The sequence below is a fragment of the Mercenaria mercenaria genome, chromosome 18 (genome assembly GCF_021730395.1).
Source record: "Mercenaria mercenaria strain notata chromosome 18, MADL_Memer_1, whole genome shotgun sequence".
NCBI lineage: Eukaryota > Metazoa > Mollusca > Bivalvia > Venerida > Veneridae > Mercenaria > Mercenaria mercenaria.
Genome location: NC_069378.1, coordinates 12,293,933 through 12,307,343, shown reverse-complemented (window position 1 = coordinate 12,307,343; position 13,411 = coordinate 12,293,933). Strand labels below are relative to the sequence as shown.

The following is a 13,411-nucleotide window of genomic DNA, read 5'->3' as shown; positions in this document are numbered from 1 at the left end:
AATCGCAATGATGGAGCGAGCACAACAGCCTCAGGATCGCGCCACGGATACTAAAGTAACCAAGGGCAAAGAAAACGCAAAGCCCTTAAAAAGTGTTGTGAAAAAACTTTAAATTAAACATTCGCGCAACATTTATAACAAACTGATATCAAATTCCTAAAGAAACCTTACGTATGAAACTCTTGAAAATTTTGAATTCAGACAGTCAAAAAGTGTTAGTTTAACTGAAATGAATTTGAACAGTGATATATAAACTTATTTAAACAGCGAATAAATAAACTCTGACTTTAAGGAGATTTCGCGGTTATTTTAAAGTAACTTTTATACAGCGCGTATGGTTTACTCAAAAGTTGGAACTGATTGAACTCTTACTGTGTATTGCGTATTGAATTTCAAACCTTTCGGGGAAATGACATTAGTTGAATGTTATGACGCTATTCTTGTTAAAGAAGACTTTTACCGGGTGCTTAAGTCGTTGGTGTTAATTGTTATTTACTCTGTTTTAAACCCTCTAGTCAGAAAATCTAATTTAAATTTAAAGTCTGTAGGTAAGGCAGCAGTAGCTTTGCCTTTGTAAGAGGGGTGGGGGGGGGGGGGGTAATGATATACCCTACCATTACCTTCGTATTGTAACATGTTGTTATTGTTGTTGTTGTGATGCAAATGATGGTTATTTTGCCAACAAGCTTTAATGTCACGCTATAAACAGTTAGGGGTATGAAATATGTTATTATATCTAATGATTACCAGTGTTTTAACTCGTAAACGGCGCACACTTTGCAAGAAAGCTGCATTTATTGTTATTTCACATGCATGTTTCATGTTTACGTCAGCCATGATCATTGATGCATGATGGGATTGTATAACTTCCGTTGTGTATTGTTTACATTACTGTAAATCACTATGTTTCGGCAAAAGACTTATTTTGGTGGAAATCCCATGGTATTAATCATTTTAAGAAAGCCTTTTCTCTTTGTAACAGTAATTTTCTATCAAAGTTTCATTCAGTTTTAGCTTGAGATCGTATTTTCTCTGGTTGGTTTGGTTGGTTGACAGCGTTCGTCCGTACAAAAATTGATCGTTTCCGAACGTCAATCGAGCGATTTTCGAACGTCGAACACTGGACGTCAACTAAAACGAACCGTCGAACATTTTCCGAACAAGTTCTTGTTCGTTTCCTTAGATTTAGTATAAATAGGGCTGGAAATGTTCGACTGCAGTCAGTTTTACAACAGCTTTCTAGCATACGTTACGGCTAAAGAACAGTAATTTTACGAAATTAAATGGTACTTAAACCAGTTGGACTTTCCATTTACCTCTTTGGACTAAAGCTAAAACACTACATAACTGGTCTGCAATATCTAGAATTTGATACGCATTTTTGGAAACGTAGATGATCTATTTTATAATTATTTTCGCATTTAATACTGGTCACTACGGAAGCCTAATAGGGCCGTTTTGAGTTAGAACTTGGATGAAAACAATTAGAAGTTAGAAGTTATGACTTAGAACTTAAACCTTAGACCTTAGAACTTAGAGCTTAGATGTTAGAAATATAAAAAAGCGCGAATTTACAGAAAAACACAGTGAGGACCGGAAGAGAAAGAACAAGGTAAAAATTCAAATTTTATTTTTTGATGTTTTTAATTTTGTTTTCTTTAGTTTAACGATCGTTTTCAACAAGTTTTCAGTCATATACAAGCGGATAGTACTGCACTTAAAATATATGTATGCCTATACAGTTAAACTCTGCTAACCCAGGGTTGTCTTCCACATAAAAACTCCAGCACTCAGAAAATTTCCAGTTTTCGCAGGTTTGCTGTGGTTTAGTTCAGCTGTGCACAGTTGCAGTTCCATAATTTTTCGACACTTTTTAACCGATGTTTGGTCCCCTTTTTGGACATTAAGTATGACAGACCATGCAGGTCAACAGCTCTTGAAAAGGCACTGTAGGTTTATTTACTCGTGTTTGGCACAAAGAGGAATATCATAAATATAAAACAGGGATGTTCAGTCATCAAGAACTTACTGTATTGCAATTTCAATACTACGGGATATAAACACTTTGTAATATCTTTAGAGCAAACTTTTTAAAGATATCTGGTACCGTAGTGCATTTTGCATTTACGTTTATCTTCAATTCTCTTATCATAAGATAGTAGTAGTTACAGTAGTAGTAAACACTAATTACAAAATATCATCTTTATGTTGTTTTTTTTTCAGTATTTACAAAAATTATTTTTTTATACTTTTACAGTATTTACTAAAATGTCAATTGTTATGTTGTTTGTTGTTTTGTTTTTTTTTCAGACAACAGCCATGACGTCTTACTACACAATGATTTTTGGAGTGCTGTTCGTCTATATAACAACAGTAAATAGTTACCGATACCATTCATGGAGCACATCTTAAAAGGCTCGAATGTATTAGAACATACTTCATGTGTTGCTTCCCATACAATGATATACTAGCAATGCTATACGTTTTAAATGGCATTAAATTGCGTCAGCTAAAGCGTACTTTAAAAGCTAATAATCTATCTAGACGTAAAAATCGTACACCAGAAGGTATTGTGAAGGATCATATTCATGCAACAATCCAGCGAAGTGGTCAGTGTATGAGCTATCGATCTTTGTGGTAAAAGTTAGTGAAAGATTATCACCTAGTGGTATCGCGATATCAAGTCTTAAGGCTTTTGAGAGACATACATCCATACGAAAAGCACACCGGCTGAAAAGGCGAAAATACGCATCAAAAGGTCCGAACTTCGTATGGCATGTAGATAGTTATGATAAACGTAAGCCATATGGGTTAAGTATACATGGGGCAATCGATGGTTACAGCCGACGAAATTTTATGGCTTGAGGTAGCGAACAGTAATAATTCACCATCTGTAATAGCTTCATACTTTTTAGAAACAGTAAAGGAATTAGGTATTGTGCCAAGGCTACTTAGTTGTGACAGAGGAACTGAAAATGCAAAACCGGCATTGCTGCAACCATTTTTTTTCAGATACGAAGGTAGAGACAGTGTTTCTGGTTTGAAAAGCTTTATGTATGGGAAGAGCATCTAACCAGCGAATAGAATCTTGGTGGGGAATATTGCGCAGACAAGGTGTTCACTAGTAGATTTCGTATTTTAAGGGCATGGTGGATGCGAATGTTCTTGATATAACAAACAGGGTACACCTTAATGTTTGAAATACTGCTTCATGGATTTAATCCAAGCAGTACTCGATATGTGCACAAGAATGGAATGTCCCTGAAATTCGAGCTCAGAAGCATTCAGATAATCCGTGTGGAATGCCAGATGTTATGATTTTTGTACCTGAAATATATAGCGGACACGACTTTGGTCATAACGTTGACCAGGAAGATATCGAGATTTATCTTGCCTCCTACAAGTTTCTTGCATTTCTATTGGTCAATAGACGTCACGTGGAGACAGGATATATTCCATATCCTGCTAGTATATTTCAGATATGAATTTTGATTAAAACAAAATGGCTGCCACACTACTGGCGTAATTGAATCAAGTCAGATTATTTATTAGCTCCAGCTATAGCATCGTTTCCGAGAGTAAATTTAGTGTTTTCTTGCCGATTTCATTCTACTTAAGTTGAGGCTCATGAAGTTTGACAAAAGTTAATCGTAAAAGCGGAATAACTCTGTATGGGATACGCGGACGTTGAAATCTTGCTTTAACTTTCAAAGTTAAATCACCGTAAAATAAAGGAATTGACATATTTGTTACTCAGCAGTGTGTTGTAGGATCATTTAATCTACATGCAAGATGAATGATTTAACAGGAAACGGGATGAAAGCCAAAGTATCAAGACATTTGTGACATCGTTAAGGTACTTCCGCCATCTTGAATTTAGAGTGACATTCATTTGAGGTGTGAAAATATAGTGAACCAAAGCTTTCAAATGCAGCTGTTCCGCAGCACAAAAACAGCTCAGTTTGCAAGACCTGAACTAAAAGTAGCTGTATAAAAAGTGATACTAAAATTTGGAAATAAACAAAGCAGATATTTTACCTGTATTTTTCCAAATTTTTGGTTAGATTTATAAATCCTTTCAAAATACTTTATTAAAAATTCATGAATGGCAAAAGTTAGTTCAAAGTTTCAATTAGTGCATAGGAGAATTGTCTTACTGAATAGAACTTAACTTATTACAAAATATGTTTTCAAATCTGACCACTTCATGTATTAAAACGAAAATACATTTGTACATATTGCTATTTTCAACATACATAAAAGTAGTGCAATGTGCACACACTGATTTTTCTATGTATGGTGTACCAAACTGCCTAAAATTGTAAGAAAAGTCTCCGACTTAATGCGACCAAGATTTGGCAATGATCAAAAATTCGTTTAAAGGATTGTGCAAGTATAAGAAAGGTTTAATTTATTACAGTGGAATTTACGACTTACACGCTGCTTATCTCAAGGAAAATTTGGAGCAAATAGAATTTTCGAAACTTCTTGCGGTAACTACCGAAATTACTTAACGTAACTTTCTCACACATACGTGATTTTATATTTATTAATTATAAAAACAATCGAAATATTTGCTTTATCACGATATATGCAAACATTTTAGACAATCTTGAAACATTGGGCCACAGTATTTCCGCATACTGGTCCGGGACAAGTTCGATGTGTAGGCCTATAGAGATTCCTTATTAGATGTTTCATGCGTCGTAAACTAACCAGTTTTGATCTATCGACTTTTTATACACTATGAGAATTTATGCAGCATGTTTTTAAAAACGCAGTGAGAATAAATCGCAGACAAAAATGTACAGCCAAATATGTTAGGAGGTAATACAATTTGTATACAATTGTAGATAACTACAAAACAAACAAAATGCAATCAGTTGAACTTTTCAGGCGAAAACCTGATGATTAAAATCAGAAAGATCTCAAAAGTTACTGTTCTTCGTTAAACAATAATATTTTTTTCACACTTTCATAGATATAAACTGATAATAAATGTGTATTGAAATTCCGGCATAGAAATGGACACTGACTTTATATTACTGCGGTGATGACAGCGGAAGCAGCGGTCCAGTACTAAGACTGTCTACGAAACCAAGGATAACGAGTACAAACATAAGGATCAGTGTTCAGTATACACCTGAAAATAAAAGACTTGCTATTTGCCGAGTGCACACTTGTTTTCTATAGTCGTTAATATAAAGTAGACTTTGAAATATGCGCACACATGCATAATCTCATAAGCACTTCTTTAATGTATGAACCGCCTAGGTAGCCTAGTGGTATCTAGCGTCCGCTTCGAGAGCGGGAGGTCGTGGGTTCGATCCCCGGCCGCGTCATACCAAAGACGTAAAAAATGGTACTAGTAGCTTCCTCGCTTGGCGCTCAGCATTAAGAGGATAGTGCTAGGACAGTCTGGTGTCAGTATAATGTGACTAGGTAGGGTATCATGTCACGTGTCTACGGCGTGATATTCCAGTGAGGCAGCACTATAAAGTTGGGCATTGTGCTCACTGCTACAAGTAGACACCGTCGTTTATATGACTGAAAAATTGTTGAAAAAGACGTTAAACCCGAACAAACACACACACACACACACACACACACACACTTTAATGTATGTTCTCTGAAATTAACAAATAACTGGCTCAACTGAGACACCATACTTTAAAGTAAATTCAGTTTATTCACCACGAAGTTCAAAATGCACGGGAGTCTCGTGATAGAACATGCCTTTAATTTCACATGGTTAAAGTGTAAACAAATAGTTAAATTTGCTTCGTTTTATTTCTCACGGAAAAGATCGGACGGTTTTTGATATTGGAATAATTTTAGAACATATATGCATTTAAAGTTGAAAGTTGATCGTTTTCTACAGGATGTAAAACTGAAACAAGTAAGCACTTTTACTTTTTCAGCAATGTCCCTCAGGTGAACTTTGACACTGTTTACAAAGAGAAACCAGTTTTGTGTCATCCTGAAATGCGTTGTTCGGCTGAAACTTATAGTTCCCGGAAAAGTTCTAAAATGGTTTATTTTGGGGATTTTTGTTTTATTTATGTATTCAACACAATGTGCAATATTTCCAGTTTTTGAAAATGATTGAAATTGAACTTTATTTTAGAAAAAGTTCCGATCTTTCAATAATATTTTGCCAGCGGATGCTTACAAATTTTAAGTGAAACGCCTTTCTTGTCCAAAGATGGTGTGTAAAGCGAAAAAACTATCATTACACATTGCGTTTAATCTTTAAATGTAAAGGATCGGTAACAGATTAAGGAGATCGGGCAGTGCTAAACTATACTAAATGGATATCTCTAACCGTGAATAGGAGGCATTATATTTCAGTAAGGAAATCTGAGGTAAAAGAACAATCATATATTTAATTCCTTGAAATAAACATGGCGGCGAAATATTTTAGAAAAACTGTGAACGTGTTTTGCGCATTAGAATGTTTAACGACATTTTCTTGAAAAAGTAACGCTCGTATGCACTATTTTGGCTTTTCTTTGATTTGAAAATAAATATTTTATAGCAATTTAGGTTACATACGATACCGAAATTTTGCACCAAAAATCTTCACTCATTTTCTTCCAAAGCACTGTGGAGATAGGGTTCAGCGTAGCTTTCATGCTCGCAAGTTTACCTACAGATATATCTTTTCAACTTTTATCATATATTTTTTGTGTCCTTGCATTTTGAAAGCTGTTTCGAGGATTCTGATTTTTCACATGAATTTCTAATTTCAATTTGCGGAAGTACCTTAAATCTGGTGACTTTCAATGGGATGGAACAAGAAGTTTTTTAGTGTTTCTGATCTAAACCAGTTCATAACCTGTGTAAATGAGCTTTTGTGTTTAGTGATTTAACTAAAACACAGGTCATTGTGCATTTTATGGCTGGTGTAAATCAACTATAAACAAAACATGATGACCAAACAAATGATTGTAGGATTCCAGTCTGCACTGTGAGTAGCTTTGTTTGCTAATTTACAAAATATGTTGATTATAGCATGTAAGTAAAGGGTAGTCGGCAAGGTAAAATCGTTACACAGCTTGTTGGTGACAGGATACGGGATATACGCTGTCTCGAAAATCCATATCAGGCTCGAGCTTCGATCTCGCCTGATATGGATTTCCTCGACAGCGTATATCCCGTATCCTGTCACCAACAAGCAGTGTAACTAATAATGCATGGAGTTGTATGGAGACCAAAAGCAGCTATATTCAGACGAAACAAAATAACTGTTTCAGCTGTTGTTCCGGATCATGTACACACACGCGCTACACTTGATAGTTAAATATTCACAAATATGTATCTGACAGTTTGTATTTCGTAGAAATTTAGCTGATGTCATAGATGAACGGTAAAGTAAGCCAGTCGTTGAATTTTTTATTGTTAGTTAAACTGGCGGCAAGTTCATATTTTGTGGACCGTTTTAAAGTGTTTACAAACTTGTGTCTTGACTGAAATCAAATTATTCTGAAACTGTTAAGTGTTTTAAGCGTTACGTATAAGGCGTACATAAGCAGTACTCTTAAAACAGGAGACAAATAAGACAAATGAAACTATACTTTCCTTATGTCTGGAGTAATTTATTCGCATCTGGCGTACTCTGAAATAATTATGTACATAAATGTATTTGTTTCCTGATATTTAATGAATTTTTGCATACTGGTACTTACATATGTTAATAGATGATACAACTGTGTTTAAGATCAATATTAAAATAAGAGCCATGTAAGACATGGCCAATCCCTCGTCGGGAAACGTGAATTTAAGGTTAAACTTGCTCCTAATATACTCAGTGTATGAAGTTTGAAGGAAATCCGTTTAGTACTTTTGGAGTTATGCTCCGGACAAAATGATAAAGTAAATATAATAAAGGGGAATAATTTAAAAAACCGATAATGTGGAGTTATTGTTCTGGCAAACTTCACTTCCCCCAATGTACTCTGTCAGTGTATGAAGTTTGAAGGAAGTCCGCCCCGTACTTTTGAAGTAATGCTCCGGACAAAATGGGAATATTAAGAAATCGGCAAGTTAGAGTTATTGTTCTTGCACACAGCACTTCCTCCCGATGTACTCTGTCAGTGTATAAAGTTTGAAAGAAATCCGTCAAGTACTTTTGGAGTTATGCTCCGTACAAAAGCGTTTCGGACGCGCAGACGGGGACAATTTCTAATATCACTCTTTGACTTTTGCGGGGGATAAATAAACTTTTAGTTTTGTCCTGTTCATAATCTAGAGTATCTTTGCAAGTAGTCCCAGAGCCCAGACCGATATAATTGCACTTTTGAACACGATATATTTTCATATGTATAAAATGTACGTTGTATGTAGTTTCAGGAAATGGATATTGTAATGACTGGGCCGATTGCTCAAAATCCAAGATGACCTTCAAAATTTTGAGAAACCACTTTAATCTTAGAACTTACAACTTAGAACTTACAAGTTAGAACTTACAACTTACAAGTTAGAACTAACAACTTGGAACTTAGAAGTTACAACTTAGAACATTATTTTAGAACTTGGAAATTTTATAAAGATGTACAACTTGTAACACAATCATAAATCTTATCAATTCTTACGTCTCCCATCCTCTTTCCACTAATAATACCGTTACTTAAGTATCACAAGTAATAATCCATAAAATATATGATTTAATATTTTAAACTTTAGTGTTAACTAGTTCTCAAACTGCTCTGTAACTATAAATGCGAAAGAGCCCTTGCAACTCGTTTACAACTATGTTAAAACTTATAGACGAAATGGACAACAATGAAAATTGTCTACAATACATTACCTAGGAATATCTGGAAAACTGTTCTGCAGGAAAAAGTCAATTCCCAAAGCTTAGTTTTCCTATCTCGTTGAGTCTTAAAATAATGTATCAGTCAGTAGCCATAATCAATTGTGCAAGCGCATGTACACTTCTGAACATAATGGTTTGTGTTGGTCTAACATGCTGCCTTAATTTCCATTAAAGATGTGCCAAAATTATCAAACTTGGACATGCAGTATAATTCTATTACTACGTGAGTACATGTATGTTTGGTTGACAGTTTTAAAAAGAAATTTTCCGTTGCTCTGCACTTCAATGTGTGAAGTGAAGATAATGCCGTATGAATATTTGAGGCTGGTGCTTCAGAAATAAAGAAATCGGACTAATAAAGTAATATTTCCTTTCTTGATAGTTATCACCCTTATATTGTTGTTGTTGTTGATGTTGGTAGAGATTTTGGCAGTAAAAGGGAAATAACTTTTGCATGCAATTTGTTTTACTTAAAAAGACTGCCTCAGTCATCATTAACCTAGATTATCAGTAACAAAAATACTAGTGGAGATATTACAACAAAGGAATCTAAATATATCAATAACAACTTTTAACTTCATTAAACACAGAAATCGAATAATTTCTAAACAAATTTTAATGTCAAAAATTAAGTTATCAGAAATGTGGCCAACTATTTTTGTACACATTTTGTACGAGACAAACTTTAGAACTATTCACATGACTGTGGAAGTGTACACACGTATGTGTATACTTTCTCTTGCCAGAGAAAACCTCATTAGATCTAACAAAAGAACTGAGGTCAGATGAGCTTAAACAACCACATAGACACATTTTACAGCTTGAGAAATTGTGAACAGTGCTAACAATTCTGGACAACAAAGAAGCAAATATTAATGTAGCTGAAATGAGCTAATAAAACCAGATAAACTTATAAAACTTCAATAAGACTCTATAAACTTTAAAAAGTAAGAAAGAATAATGCTTACAATGTTTAAACTACAAAGGAACATTGTCAATATGGCAATGAGAAATTAAGACAAGAGGACGAAATGGTCCTAGGCCGCTCACCTGAGAACACCTGGAATAATCTTGCTAAAAATGTGACTGAAGAATTTGTGCTAAGAAAAGCCTGGAGAGGACTAATTCCATTACAAAATGTTTTTTTATTTGACTGGATGACCTAGTATGTGACTTATACTTGATCTTGGCCTAGATTTCATCAAGCCAACATTCTGACAAAATTTCATGAAGATCTAGTGTAAAATGCAATCCCTATTGCATACACAAGATTTTACTTTGGTTTGACCAGGTGGCCTACTTTTTGACCCGTGCTGACTCGTATTCAAACTTAACATAGATTTCATCAAGCCAAACATTCTGATTGAATTTCATGAAGATCCAGTGTAAAATGCAGCCCCTGTTGCATACACAAGGGTTTTTTTTTATTTTACCGATTGTCCTTGTTTCTGACCCCAGATAACCCATATTTCAACTTGACCTAGACTTCATCAAGACAAACGTTCTTTTCAAATTTCATGACGATCCAGAGAAAATTGCAGGGCAACCTAAGGAACATTTCTGTGAAGTTTGGGTGTAAATCTGCCAAGTGGTTTTGAAGAAGATTTTTGAAGTTTACTATAGAGACATAAAAGGAAAATAAGTTCAGCCCCCAGGCGGTCATGATTTTATCGAATTGTTGTAGAGTCATCCAAGGATCATTCCTACAAAATATTTTTCAAATCAAGCTGACAGTTTCCGAGAAGAAGATATTTAAAGATTTTCCTTTCAGTTGCCATGGCAATCACAGTTCTGCATGGATTTCAATTCTTTGGGCAATTTTAAAAGGGGATTACCCAAGGATCATTCCTGTGAAGTTTGGAGTAAATTTGCCCAGTGGTTTTGAAGAAAAAGATTTTTGACGGACGACAGTCATGGTGTGGTCACAAAAGCTCACCTTGAGGTTTTGGCTCAGGTGAGCTAAAATCACACACAATTTCAATCAACTATGAGACATCGTTAAATCTAACATGAGACTAAGCTCATGTGCGCCTATACAACTGAGATATCTAGATTTAAACTCTGCAATAATTCAATAGCTGCCTGCCGCTCTTCACTGTTGTAATTCAGGCCACGACTTACCACGTTTACCACTCTTGGAATGTGTATCGTTATTCCACCAACTGACATATTTGCCATCCGAAATCCACCCAGGAAGGGATTGTATTCTTCGAAGGCTGTTTTCCTTGAAGTCGTTTCATAACATCCTTTCACGGAATAGAAACTCAAATATTATATGGAGTTGTCATACAATGACTGTTTTTCTTTTGTGTACTTGATTGATATTTCCCCTGGTCTCATTCCATTTACAAGAAATCTTGACTTCTTAAAATTTGAAAATGGATTTTTATCTGCACTTTGATTTCCATCAGCTCCATCCATTTTAATTTCATGTCTAGTTTCAATACCTTGTGTTATTGTGCTTTTCATCCCTGATTCATCTTCAGAGGCCTCTTTAGAAGATTCGTCCTTTTTTTATCTGTGGCAGCAATTATTTCCAATGACCTTGCTCATGGAGACTTCACTTATTCCCATCAATGTCATGAAATGCTTCAGTCTGGTCGCCCTTAAATGTACTCAAACAAGCATTCATTTCTGACAACAAACCAAAACAGCTTTTGCCATGAGGGAAAAACAGTTTTTTTGCCTTTCGAAAATTGCTTCAACAGTCTGTAAAACGTACTTTTCATGAAACAACTTCTCGAGTGCCACCGCCATATCTAGATGTTACTTGTCGAAACTTTCCTTTCTGGTAGTTCACCCAGCCAATGTGCAACTTGTACTTTGTAACCTTCGTTTTTGATTGTTTAGCAATAAGTTCTGGTTCCTTTTCGTCCTCCTACAATGCCAAAAACATGTTTCACTTAGTACATGTGATGTCATAGACAATGATAACAAGAAATATCAGAACAACACAGAAGTGTCAGAACCCCAATCCACAGGATGTGCTGTCAGACGAAATTTTCCAAGGTCACCGTGACTTTGATCTTAAACATACTAGGGTCATCTACCAAAGCAGGTACGGCTTTTGTTTTTGAGACTTATGTGACCTTAACCTTTGATTTAGTGACCTAAACAACAATAGCGTTTATGTACTGACCATGACCAATCTTTTCGCTACGTTTGATGGTTCTACAACATTGCATTGGTAGATATTAAACACAAACGGTTTTTCTATCTGATGTGACTGTTACCTTTACCTTTTACATAGTGACTTTAGATACCATAGGGGTCACATAGAGAACATGACCAACCATAAACGTTGAAGGTCCTAAGGTCATTGGTTTGTAAGATATTGAGCAGAAACAGTCTTCTTTCCCAAGGTCACTACCCTCAAAGAACACCACGCAGAAGACAGGACTTTTCATTAGTTGATTATTGGACGGAACTGCTGGATAACTCAACTGTTTCGATCTTTCTCAATAAACAAACTTTATCTCAGCAAATAAGTATTCGTGGAAAATACTAAAATTGTCTTACCTCCATTCATCCGGCTTTCTGGGTCCAATATGGCGTTTTCCCGGGTGTATGTGGACATCTAATACCTAAGTTCTAAGATCTAAGTTCTAATTTCTAAGATCTAAGTTAAAAAGTCTAAGTTCTAAGTCAAAACGGCCCCAATAGGCTTCCGTAGGTCACTGACTCAAACAAGATCTTTATATAGAAAAGCCGTATTATAATATTTATTAACCAAACTTCGTCTATTTCTACGGAGGATTTTGAACGTCAGAAGTGTGCGCCGTTTCGAAGCATAAATTATACGTTCACGAACATATTTTTCGTACATGTTGGAAATCATCAAGTCGTAAAGCCAGATTATAGGCATCTATTAAAATCAGTAAAGTTGGAACAGTATTGCTCTTCTTTCTATTGATAACTGGGTACGGACCCTCTTAAGCAGCCTAAGCATTTATCTTCTACCCTCAGCATACCTACACCAATATTACAGAAGCTTTACAGAACCATTACAGATGCTTGAATTCTGAGTGTTCTGTAATTTTGTGATCAAGTCTTTGTCTGTCTGGGTAAAAGATCACCTCTACGAGCTCGCAGGATCATTACAGATACTAGAATATAGTATTCTGTAATTATTGTGATCGAATATTAGTCCGTCTTGATAACAGATCAACTGTACGAGTCCAGCAGCCGTTGACACGTTACCACAGTTACGCACATTAATCGAGTTGAAACATAGCTGGACCGTAACAATATTGTACGAATTTAAGCTTTCTACCAAGACTAAATAAATCGTTGGCAATATGTGTTTAAAGTTTGATATTTAAAGGAATAAATATTTTAAGAAGATAACATAATGCAAGTATATTTAATACTGTAAACTAACAACTCTTATTTCTTGAACCCAGAAAATTTACCTAATTACCTTTAGATGTCTGCGCACATTAATATACGAGCGCACAAGGCGGCTTTTCGTGCGCGCTAGTTTGCGAAAGTAAGAAAGTTGAAAACTGCAGGTTGCCCATGTCATGTACGACAGCTCATATGCTTTGCACTGAGCATAGCTAGATTATTGTTCTACCTTTATAAGGGCGAAAT

At 35.4% G+C, this 13,411-nt stretch overlaps 1 long non-coding RNA gene across 1 annotated transcript; it reads left to right on the top strand.

The window, feature by feature from the left end:
- The first annotated feature begins 881 nt into the window (after nucleotides 1-881).
- Nucleotides 882-12,707, top strand: LOC128550651 (uncharacterized). Its single transcript, XR_008368358.1, has 2 exons — nucleotides 882-1,430; nucleotides 12,492-12,707. It is a non-coding gene; the product is annotated as an uncharacterized LOC128550651 (long non-coding RNA).
- The last annotated feature ends 704 nt before the right edge of the window (nucleotides 12,708-13,411 follow it).